This window comes from Arachis hypogaea, chromosome 19, assembly GCF_003086295.3.
Source record: "Arachis hypogaea cultivar Tifrunner chromosome 19, arahy.Tifrunner.gnm2.J5K5, whole genome shotgun sequence".
Taxonomy (NCBI): Eukaryota; Viridiplantae; Streptophyta; class Magnoliopsida; order Fabales; family Fabaceae; genus Arachis; species Arachis hypogaea.
This window is the reverse complement of record NC_092054.1, coordinates 90,889,544-90,902,346: the sequence shown is the minus strand read 5'-3', so window position 1 is coordinate 90,902,346 and position 12,803 is coordinate 90,889,544. Positions and strand designations below refer to the sequence as shown.

General features: G+C 41.2%; 1 non-coding gene across 1 annotated transcript; it reads right to left on the bottom strand.

Annotated features, from left to right (window-relative positions):
* Nucleotides 1-12,471: 12,471 nt before the first annotated feature.
* Nucleotides 12,472-12,575, bottom strand: LOC112781219 (small nucleolar RNA R71). Its single transcript, XR_003192009.1, has one exon. It is a non-coding gene; the product is annotated as a small nucleolar RNA R71 (small nucleolar RNA).
* Nucleotides 12,576-12,803: the final 228 nt, after the last annotated feature.

The following is a 12,803-nucleotide window of genomic DNA, read 5'->3' as shown; positions in this document are numbered from 1 at the left end:
AAAAGTTTGCCTATACTCTCGTTCTAACATCTCGACGACTTCGCCCATACTTCCAGGCTCACACCATTAAGGTTCGAACTAACCAGCCCATAAAAGGAATATTGCAGAAAACAGATTTAGCAGGTAGAATTTTACAATGGGCAGTCGAGTTATCCGAGTTTGACCTCCAATATGAAGCTCGGACGGCCATCAAATCACAGTATCTGGCCGACTTCATCGCAGAATTCACAGATGCCCCAGATATCCCACATAATGGAATCTCTATGTGGACGGTTCTTCAAATAAGACTGGAAGCGGTGCAGGTGTGATAATAGAAAGCAACCAAGGAACCCAAGTTGAGCTCTCCCTTAAATTCGGGTTCCCGGCCTCAAACAATCAGGCGGAATATGAAGTGTTATTAGCTGGTTTGAAGCTGGCTAAAGAGGTTGGAGCTCAAAAACTCAACATTTACAGCGATTCACAAGTAGTCACCTCACAGATAACAGGGAGCTACCAAGCCAAAGATCCCACCATGAAAAAGTATTTGGATAAAACCAAGGAACAGCTCGGACAACTCGGGGAATATAAGATCCGCCATATACCCCGCGAACAAAATGCCCGAGCTGACGCACTCTCGAAACTAGCCAGCACCAAACCAGGGGGCAACAATAGAAGCCTCATCCAAGAAATGCTACAGAACCCGTCAATCTTGGAAGAGGAAAAGTCCTAGCCGTAACAAGTCAGGACCAAGGATGGATGACCCTCATAATTAACTACCTCAAAAAAGAAACACTCCCCACAGAAGAAAAGGAGGAAAAGAGGTTAAAAGGGAGGCACAGTACTACACTATCATAAACAACATCCTGTACAAAAGAGGGATCTCAATACCATTACTAAAATGTGTGCCGACCAACAACACAAAGGAAGTGCTAGAAGAAGTACACGGCGGCATTTGCGGCAATCATCTCGGAGCACGAGCTCTCGCCAAAAAAGTACTCCGGGCGGGATTTTATTGGCCAACTCTACAGAAAGAAGCTACAGAATTTGTAAAGACATGTCCACCATGTCAGAAACATGCCAACTTTCACGTCGCCCCACCAGAAGAGCTCATCAGTGTAACTTCACCTTGGCCATTTGCAAAATGGGGACTTGATCTTCTCGGACCCTTCCCCCAGGGATCAGGACAAGTTAAATTCCTCAGAGTAGGGGTAGACTATTTCACAAAGTGGATCGAGACAAAGCTCCTAGCCAACGCCACTGCTCAAAGAAGCCAGAAATTCCTATATAGAAACATTGTCACAAGGTTCAGAGTTCCACACTCCATCACCACAGACAATGGCACTCAAGTCACAGATGCGGGCTTCAGAAAATTAGTAGCCGACTTAAACATAAAGCACCAGTACACCTCCGTGGAACATCCGCAAGCCAATGGATAGGCTAAAGCTGCCAACAAAGTCATATTGGCCGAGTTAAAATGGAGATTACAAGACACAAAGGAAGCTTGGGCAAAAGAGCTTCCACAAGTCCTATGGGCGTATCGAACGACGCCACACTCTACCACAAAGGAATCCCCCTTCTGGTTAGCATACGGAATAGAGGCATTGATCCCAGTAGAGATTGAGGAAGGATCGCCTAGAGTGGTTCATTACAATGAGGGAGCAAATTCCCAACTTCAGAGGGAAGAGCTCGACCTACTACCTGAAATCCAAGAAAGAGCTCGGATCAAGGAAGAAGCACTAAAATGTCGAATGGCTTCCAGATATAATCGAAGGGTAGTGCCGAGAAGTTTCTTCGAGAATGATCTCATCCTAATCCAAAACGATATTGGAACAACTCGACCAGGAGAAGGGAAGTTGGCAGCAAACTGGAAAGAACCTTACCGAGTTGTAGAAGTACTTGGGAAGGGCTACTACAGACTGTCCAAACTCGATGGACGAAAGCTTCCCAGATTATGGCACGCCTGCAACCTAAGAAGGTACTACAGCTAGAAAAAGTAAAGATCTCACTAATGTATGCACTCTTTTTCCTGAAAAGGTTTTATAATGAGGCACCAAGTTTAGACTCAGACACTATCTGACTTAAAGGGACGAATTCCCACATGCATATATTTGCACCTTTCTTTGAATAAAATATATTTTAGATATTCTACAAGTCTTCAAGATGCATTAATCTGAAGCATTCATCGTCCGATTATAAAGCAACAGATCGGCATAAAGTGAAAAACAATTTCACTGCGTGATCACGAAAAAGACAATCGTCCGATAAAGACAATCGTCCGATAAAGGTGAAAACGCAATTCACCTAAAAGACGATCTAAAGATAGAAACCACCTTCTACAAATTGGCAAAGATGAACACAAAATAATGTAAGAAGTTATCGAAAGTGATCCGGAAAAAGAACCTGACGAGGTCTTATGGATTGCTAAATAATAACTTAAAGACTGGCCGATGTTAAGAAGTCGGACCAAGTCAACCCAAGTTATAAGTAAACCCTGGAAAGAGGTCTGGCCAACCCTATTAAAGAGGATTACTTTAACTTAGAAGGGCCCGACATGACAAGTCAGCCCAAAATGAAAAGTTATAAAAAGTAGTCCCTGAAAGAGACTTGACAAAGGTCCAAAAAAGAGGACTAAAAAAATAACTTAGAAAGAGGACGACGCAAAGAAGTCGACCTCCTACAAACAAATTATAAACGTAGTCCCTGAAAGAGATCTGACAAAGATCCAAGAAAGAGGACTATAAAAATAACTTCGAAGAGATCGACATAGCGAAGTCGGTCTCCCAAAACATAAAGTTATAGAAGTAATCCCTGAAAGAGACCTGAACAAGGTCCAAGAAAGAGGATTACAAAAGTAACTTAGAAGGGCCCGACATGACGAAGTCAGCCCAAAACATAAAGTTATAGAAGTAATCCCTGAAAGAGATTTGAACAAAGTCCAAGAAAGAGGATTACAAAATAACTTGATCCGACATGACGAAGTCGGCCCAAAACATAAAGTTATAGAAGTAATCCCTGAAAGAGATTTGAACAAAGTCCAAGAAAGAGGATTACAAAATAACTTGATCCGACATTACGAAGTTGGCCCAAAACATAATAGTTATAAACGTAATCTCTGAAAGAGACCTGAACAAGGTCCAAAAAAGAGAATTACAAAAGTAACTTTGAAGGGCCCGACATGACGAAGTCGACCCACGTAAAGTGCGAAAGGCTACAAAAAGTAATACTTGGCCGAGACCTCACAAAAGGTCCAAACAAAACAGGATTTTTTTTTGTTTGTTGCCTCAAAGGAATCAAAGCCACAAGACTACCAAAAGCCTAGAAAAAGTGCCTAGACGAGATCAAGATCGACACGATACTAAAGGCGCGAAGTTGTGATGAAAACAAATTCAAAGGGGCTACCCAAATCAGCCCCAAGAACTTGAAAGCTATTTTTTGTTTTTTAGCCTAAAGTTGCTAAATAAGCAATTAAACAAGTGTCAACAATTAGCAAAATGAAATTTACAAAATAAAGAGTTTAAAAGCCCACAAACCGGGCTATCTACACAATCAAGATAAAAAGTTCAGTTAAACATCAGAAGCCTTCTCAGTAGCATCAGTACGTGTTGAAGGAGGGCGAGTCTTAATAGGCACAGCATCCACAGTACCATCGTCCCGGTTTAAGATCTGGCAATCAAGATCAGAAGCGGGAGGGCCGACCTCGGCAGGAGGAACAGCAGGAGCAGACACCTTGGCAGAAGACACAGGGAGGGGATCGACATCATCATCATCCTCATCATCAGGGACAATCTTACCATCCCTAACAACATTATCCAAGCTGAAGAGAGTAAGGTCGGCCTCGGGAGCAATAATCCGAACTTACTCTTTCAGGTTCTCATAAGCAGCAGTCACGCTGCCAACAAGATGACCTTGGAGCTCAGAGTAATCAGCTGGGGCATTCTCCAACTCCGCCTTCAGACGCATTCCCTCCCGATAGGATGTAACATAGCTATCTTTATGCCTCAGTGCCGTGTCCTCGGCCAGCCTTACAGAAGCTGTCAGAGAAAGTGAACTCGCTTTCTCGTTCTCCATATCCTTCTCCAACTTGGCTACCTTTACTTCAAGCTCCTCCTTCAGGCCCTTCATCCGATCAAACTCCTATTTAGCCTCCTCCATAAAGGCTTTTGTGGCATGGAGAGGAAGATTTTGAGCAGTCCGGTATAGGGCAGCCCCCATATACGCCATTCTAACACTACTTCGAGTTATAAAGTCCAGATGGCGAAGGAGCGACACATCGTCCATAGGAAGGGCACCATAGGGACCGATTTGTTGATCCACAAATTCAATTGCATTAAAGTCAGGAGTATCAAGGTTGAAAGGCTCAGCTGTTTTTTGTTTCTTGTTGGGAGGAGCACCAGAACTAGAGGTAGAAGTTGGTGGAGGGTCAGCCAGACGAACCCGAGGAGTAGGGATCACCTTCCTCGGTCCAGGAGAACTCGGCACAGGTGGCTTCACTTGCACTTGGGAAGATCCCTCCCCGGCCGCCTTGGCCGAGATATTCTGAGCAACAGTTGCCTTCTTTGCCCTTTTGAAGGCCTTCATAGATTCATTGTTTTTTGACATCTCTGCAAACACAAAATCAGCCACAGTAAAGGGTTACAATCACAAGATGAGGAAGCCAAAACTAAGAAACAAGTATAGAAACAAGTCAGGCAAATACCCAAAACAGCCTGGACCAGGGATTGGTCATTCAAACACCTTTTTGTATCAAGATGGGGTGGTGCTCCCCATAAATCCTCAAGAACAACAACAAAGGCACGCTCAACATCGTCAAGCATATCCTAGGAATAGCGAGACACTCTCACATCCTTCTGCCACTCTAGAGGGAAAGAAGGCTCATCATTTTCATCAAGAAAAAAGGGGTGGGCCCCCTCGACAGAACGAACTTTAAAGAAGTAATTCTTGAAATCCTTAAAGGATTCATCATACATAGCAAACACTTTATGGCCCTGGGCAGACCTGAACGAAACCCAGGAAGCTTTCTTTTTTGAAGAGCCACCAGGCTTGGCGGAAACAAACAGATAAAGGAAGAGAGCCTGAGAAGGTGTTACACCTAACTCTTGGCAAAGTAGCTAAAAAAGTTTGATAAAATCCCAGGAATTCGGGTGAAGTTGGGATGGGGCAATATTACACGACCACAACAGGTCGGTCTCAAAAGCAGTAAAAGGAAAAGTAACGTCCAGTTGACTGAAGAAATATTCATAGGCATAGAAGAAGGGACGCTCCCCCTCGATGGAGGTCGGAAAACAAACCCTCTCATCAGAATCAGGAGCAACAAGCTCATAATCCTTCTCCTAGGCACTGTTACCACAAATCCTATGACGCTTCCTCAGCTCTATGCAAAATTCAGCATCCACAACAGAAACACACATCAAAACAAGGGAGTCCAACCAATCAGACATCACCTCGGGAACTCTGGAAGACATCTCTACAATGTTATGGTGAGAAGACATGAGGCCAACTAATCCTACAATAAGAAAAGAAGAGGGGATTACTAAAAACATCTCGGACAAGGGATAAAACAACTCGATCAATACGATATAGGCGAACAAACAGAAAAGGAAAACCCCAAGACTCAAACCAAAGTCCTGGGGCATCCTTTGGAGGCAGTAACAAAGCAGGGTCTTCAGGAAAAATCTACAGATCGTACCCCAGCATCTCTCAAACAAGAAAAGAAGATTTCAAACAGCAAGCATTTTTTCATCAAAGTAAAACAAAAAACAAAAAGTCATCAAAATCACGGCCTTACAGTCTACCAGCAAAAAGCATCCCCAAACATCAAGCACGCCAAGTAGAAACCATCAAAGGCGTAACCTTTTTTCAGAATCAGACAAAAAGCAATCTTCAAATAAAGCAAGGAAAGATGCAGATTTTCTGGGTATCGGTATCAGACAGAAACAACAGAACATGCAAAGCCCTAAAAATATCAAGCAATAGGAAAGGCAAAAAAGGTCACACAGAAGATGAAGAAACTCCCAGAATACACATTTCAACAACAATTAAGCGCGACAAAAATAGAAAGATCCAAACTTTCTCTAAAGCAAAATCGAAACTTCATCACAAAGCCAAAGCAACGAAAGAAAAAGAAAATGCGAATGGAACTAACCTGGAGAAGAAAGAAGCTTCGAGGGAAAATGAAGACGTAAAAATGGAAACTGCCCAGAAAATTGCCGAACGACGCCACAACGCAAGAAAAGCAAAATGTAGGCAAAGGACAGAGAGCGAGAGAACGAAAGAAGTTACGAAGAGGAGCAAAGAAGGGAAACCGTTTTCTGATCGCAAATTCAAAATAAAAGGCCGCAAGGAAAAATAGGGCAATTAATACCAATTAATGAAGGTATTAAACCCTCGCACGTTCCCAAAGCGCTGATATAAAAGCGCGCGCTTTTAGAGGAAAACGTTCTACATTCAAAAGCTGCTACAAAGGAATCGACAAAATGCTTGAGTTCGGCTTCACTAGAGAAGGACCGAAGTCAAGGACTCGACCTCAAAAAAGAAGGCCGAGCTCAAGCAGGGGCACTGTTCATACCCTGGGTCGAGTTATCCGACCTGGGATGATTGGTGACAAAGCGACGACCTCTTCAGGTCAGGCTACCCGACCTCTTCTCAAAGAGGTCGGCCAAATCGACAGGAAAGCCCAACAAAGGGCCCAAATAGAGGAACACGACCCAAATCCAAAGGAAATCCAACCCAATAGAGATAAAGGCGGTTCCCTTGAAGATAAGCTGACTTCACTCGAAATAAGATAAGATAAGATAAGATAACTAACTTATCTTATCAGAAAGGTCAGCCCACACTACTATAAATACACTGGAGCACCCAGGTATAACTCATACTCTGATTCTACAATAAACCTGCTTAATACCGTGCTAACTTAAGCATCGGAGTCTCTTGCAGGTACCCCCACCCTCCGGTGACCAAGGATCAGAAGTGCAGCCAGTCCAACAAGTCGGACACAACAGCTCCGGCCGCCACCAGCCAGCCAGACACATCATCTCCGACTAATACAGAAGATCTCGTCCGAGATCGACCTCTAGTTTCAGGTAACCCTCGAAATAGGTACATACTCATATATTAATCATGTGTAAACTATATGCATTGATGTTCTTGTATATATTTTAGCTTTCAAAAAAAACTAGAAAAAGAATTGCAACAAAAAGGGAACAAAATGTCCCAAAGTTTAAAATTCAATAAAAATCAATGCATATGTGTGAGAATCTAAAAGAGAATGCATGAGTGTGTGAAAAAGTGAAAAATGGATAGTTAGGCTTATTTAGAATTGTTTAGGTTGTCATAGGTTAGGTGGAAAGTTTAAGTTAATCAAAGATTCAAATTTCAAGCTCACTTGACCATATGCATCCTACCTTGACCCTAGCCCCATTACAACCTTTGGGAAAGTCCTCATGATACTTGTATGCATGCGTGAAATAATTGTTGATTGTAAGATGAAAAACAAATCTTGGAAATCATGATTAGGGAAGAATTGAGTGAATCAACCCCATACACTTGAGTGCCTAGAGCGGATACACATCCTGCGAGGGTTCGATCGTTCAATTGCATGTTTCCACCCATGACCATCTTTTCTTGCAAGTTTGTAAGATCTTTCAATGATTCAATCCAATTGTGGTTTGCTTTGATTGCTAATGCCTTAGCCCTTGTGCTTGCATGTGTATTCTTGGAGATTGATTTATTTTAACTGAGCCATTGCATTTATGTAAATAGGTTGCATATAGATAGATTGCATCTAGTTAGTTTGTATTGAATAAATGTTGATACCCTTTGCTTCTTTCTTGATTTTAGCATGAAGACATGCTTAGTTTAAGTATGGGGAGATTTGATAAACCCCAATTTCGTGATTTACCTTGTGCTTATTTTAGGGGATTTTACTACCTTTTCCCACATTTATTCAATAAAATAGCATGGTTTTGTAATTCTCCCTTGAATTGTGCTTAAGTGTAAAAACATGCTTTTTAGGCCCTTAAATTGGTGATTTTGATTCACTTTAATTCCATTCGATGCCTTGATGTGTTTGCTAAGTGATTTCAGTTTCATAAGGCAACTATTGGATGGAAGAAAAAAGGAGAAAAGCATATAAAGTGGAGAATACATGAAGAAGCAAAGATTGGGAATGCATCAAAGGACGCGCATGCGTATGAAGTGCGCACGTGCCGAAGTGATTTCACATATGGACGCGCACGCGTACAAGGCGTGCATGCGCAGAAGTGGTTTCGCATAGAGACGCGCACGCGTACATGACACGTCCACGCGGATGAAGAAATAGCCAAATCGACGCGCACGCGCACATGGCGCGTACGCGCCGATACTCTCACGTGACCCACTTAAAGGCAAAATGCTGAGGTGATTTCTAAGCGGCCCAGGCCTGAATTCAACTTGTTTCTGAGTGTATTTCATGCAGAATTGAAGTCCAAGCAAAGGGGGAGCAATTAGATTAGTAAAAATGAGCCTTTAGTTAGTTTCTAGAGAGAGAAGCTCCCTCTTCTCTCTAGAATTAGGTTAGGATTAGGTTAAATTGTTTTAGATCTTGAATTAATTACTTGATCTCATCTTGTTTCCTTTATAATTTCTCATTTCTACATCTTGATTCTCTTAGTTGTAAAATTAATTTCTAATTTTGCTCTCTTTTGTGATGATGAACTCATGTTGGATTTGGTTTACATTTAGTGCAATTTGATGTTGATGTTTCTTTTAGTGATGAATTGAATTGTGATCTTACTTTCCTTGCAACTAGTAGTTGGTAGATTTTATTATTCTTGCAATTTATGATGTTTACTTCTATTACACTCTATGTGTTTGATGAAACGTTCTCTTTAGTTTTTGAGTAGTTTCTTTACTCTTGGTCTAAGCTAAGGGAATTAAGTAAACTTGAGTCATTGGGTATAATGGATTTTGTGATTTGAGAACCCTTGGTGATCAATTTGATACCCATTGACACTAACCCACTACTAAGTTAATTAGTAGGTAGGTTGGGACTTAAGGGTTGATGTGATCAAACCTATTTGACGTACTTCGAGCTTAGGAGTAGATATTACATACTTAAAGCTTTTGGGAAGTAGACTTAATAGGTTGGCCTCTCATAATTATTAATATTTGGTTTGTTGACGAAGATGGTGATCTCAGTTACCTAAGTCTTAGCCAAGAGTTCTTTATCTTGCTTTCTTTAATTACTTGCTTAAATTACTTTTCTTTCCCTCTTATAAACCTAAACCCCCTTTTACCCCTTTATAGCCAATAATTGACCACTTCATTGTGTCCTAGGGAGACGACCTAGAGTCTAAATACTTCGGTTAATTCTTATTTGGGGTTTATACATGTGACACCCAAAATTTTTGATGTGAGAATTGTTTGTTGGTTTGTAACTATGCTTACAACGAAGTAATTCTTTTCTATAAGAAGAAAATCTAAACCATCGAGCAAATCTCATTATCAATCATCTTCAGCAGGATTTTGTGCATGCAACGGTTTGGGCTAATGCCCTTAAGGTCACTTATAGTCCATCCAAGAGCTGTCTTGTGTGTTCTTAACACTTGAATTAGTGCTTCCTCTTCCTGTGGCCCTACGGTAGAGCTTATAATCACAGGATAGGTGTCCTCATCCCCTAAAAATGCATATTTTAGGGACGATGGTAATGGTTTGAGCTCGAGTTTAGGAGGCTTCTCCTCTTCCTTGGGAGCAGTCAAAGTCTCCTATATTTCATCTGCTACCTCCAACTCGAGCTGGGTATCATAAAAGATGTCATCCACCTCTTCTTCGAGCCTCTCAACCATGTTCACTTCTTCTACCAGGGAGTCGATGATATCAATGCTCAAACACTGCTCTGGGGTGTCTGGATGCTGCATGGGCTTGACAGCATTCAGCACGAACTCTCCCTTGTTGACTCTCAGGGTTACTTCCCCTTTTTGAACGTCAATGAGAGTCCATCATGTTGCTAGAAAGGGTCTTCCTAGAATGAGGGTTGCACTCTTGTGCTCTTCAATTTCCAACACCACAAAGTCTATGGGGAAAGCGAAGGGTCTAACCCTAACAATCATGTCTTCAATCACACCTGATGGAAGTTTAATAGACCCATCAGCGAGTTGGAGACATGTGCGGGATGGTTTAACTTTGTGAGTTAAGCAGAGCTTCTTTATGAGTGATGCAGATATGAGGTTAATGCTTGCCCTAAGATCGCACAGGGCTCTTGATAAACCACTATTTTATGGTTTATCTTGTGCTTAATTGAATGGTTTCATCAAGTCTTTACCCACTTATTCATATGATTTGCATGATTTTATAATTCCTTCCTAGTTTTGTTTTATGATTGAAAACTTGCTTCCTAAAGATCTTTAATTTATGTATTTTAATTCTCCTTTATACCATTCGATGCCTTGATCCGTGTGTTAAGTGTTTCAGGCTTCATTGGGCAGGAACGGCTTAGAAAATGGAGAGGAAGCTTGCAAAAATGGAAGGAACACAAGAAACTAAGGAGATGACCAGCGAACACTGACGCGCGCGCATGGCTCACGCGAGCGCGCGGAATGGAGAGAATCACAGTGATGCGTATGCGTGACTGACGTGTACGCGTGGATTGGAGTCTGCACGAATGACGCGAACGCGTGGACGACGCGCACGCGTGACAAGAAAAATTCCTGAATGACGCGAACGCGTGATTGACGCGTACGCGTGACCTGTGCGATCTGCAGAATTAACAGAAAATGCTGGGGGCGATTTTGGACCGCTTTTTGACCCAGTTTTCGGCCCAAAAACACAGAATAAAGCTAGGGAACATGCAGAGACTCAACACACATCTAGACAGATTTAGATTCACATCAATATACATTCACATATTCACATTAGGATAGTTTTTAGGTTTTCTCTACATTCATAGTTCATTAGTTTTATTGCTTTTGCTTTTGGATATTGAAGAATCATTACCTCCGTTGAAGACATTATTCTAGTTTGTTTCTTTACCTACTCTTTTATTTATTTATTCTATATTCTTAATTCTTGTTTGAAGTAGTAATTGCAAAAAATTATTTTCATAGATTGTTAATGCAGAGAATTACTTTTATTTTTAATTAAATTTTGAATCCTTATTTTATTTAATTTATTATGTCTTCTTCTTATATCTGTATGAGTGTTATATTCATGTCAATGGAGTAGATTCCATACTTGACATGGGGGTTGATTAAAAGGAGACACTTGAGTTGGAAGGCTTAAGTGCTGATTAAACTAGAAGTTGTTGGCTAGTTCTGTATTTACTAACGCTAGACCTTTATAAGGGAGAGGACTAGGATTTGCGAATAAGGGTTAGCTTAATCACTTGACTTTTCTTTATTTAGTAAGGGTTAACTAAGTAAAAACAACAACCTTTTTAATACTACACTTAAGAGATCCCAACAAGGATAGAAGTTCCAATTAACCATTCCCCCAGTCAAGGCTTTTTATTTAGAATATTAATAATCATTCTTAGTTTATTTTTATTGCTTTAATTTACAATTATTTAATTGCTCATTATTCAACTCTCAAACTCACAGAAAATTCCTAATTAATAAAATAGCACCCTTTCCTGCAACTCGTTGGGAGACGACCTGGAACTCATACTCCCAGTATTTTTATTCTAAATTTTTGTGACACCTTTCTAAATTGGTGACGCAGATTTTAGCTGGTTAAGAGCTATACTCGCAATGCTGCCCTCTTATTTAAAATCTCTTAATTGGCCTAATTTTTGCCACGCACCAGTTTTTGGCGCCGTTGCCGGGGAGTTGTAATTGTGTGCTGATTTATTAATTAGTGTACATATTTTTATTTTTATTTGCATAATTTATTTTTATTTTATTACCATGAGCTATATGTTTCTTTCATTGAATGACGCGTTCACTGCCTGATCCGAGCTTAGCTGTGTTTGATCCTGAAATTGAAAGAACTATTTCACGTATTAGGCGAGCTCGACGTCGATTAGCCTCTGAGGGTGGTGAAGTGATTGTTATCAATTCACCAGTTTCATCTGAGGGCGAATCTGAACCGCCATCTGAGAGCGAAATAAGCTAATTTACTACTGATTCAGTTGATTCACGTGCAGATAGAATGGCAGAACTTAGGAGGATTACTCTCCAGGAAGCTGGAGCCCCAGATTTTACAATGCAGCTGTATCAAGTGCATCATTCAACTCTGGCTGCAGATTTTGAACTGAAGACTGCATTAATCAACTTGATGCCCAAGTTTAATGGCTTAACTGCTCAGGAGCCCATCAAGCACCTCAGGGATTTTCAGACAGCCTGTTCTACTGTTAGGCGTCAGGGTGCGAATGAAACTTCTATTCTGTTAACTGCCTTCCCGTTTTCTCTTGAGGGAAAGGCGAGGGAGTGGTACTACTCCCAACCTGAAGCAACTGTTACCAACTGGGATACGCTCAGGAGAGAATTTTTGGAAAAATACTTTCCAGCTGAAGTTACAGATAGATTGAGAAAAGAGATCTCATGCATTGTTCAAGGTGAATCAGAAACTCTCTATGAGTACTGGGAGCGTTTTAAGAACCTTCTGGACGCATGTCCCCACCACATGATTGACAGACTAGTGTTGATCAGCTATTTTACTCAAGGCATGAAGCCTCGGGATAAGACTACACTAGATGGTGCTAGTAATAGTTCTCTAAAGAAGTACAAGACCACAAATGAAGCATGGCAACTGATCAGTGACTTAGTTGAATCCACCAGGAATCACAGGCACAGGAGCACCCACTCAAAAGTTGTTGCAGAAGTTTTCTCTAGCACAGAGACTTCTGCTCTTAC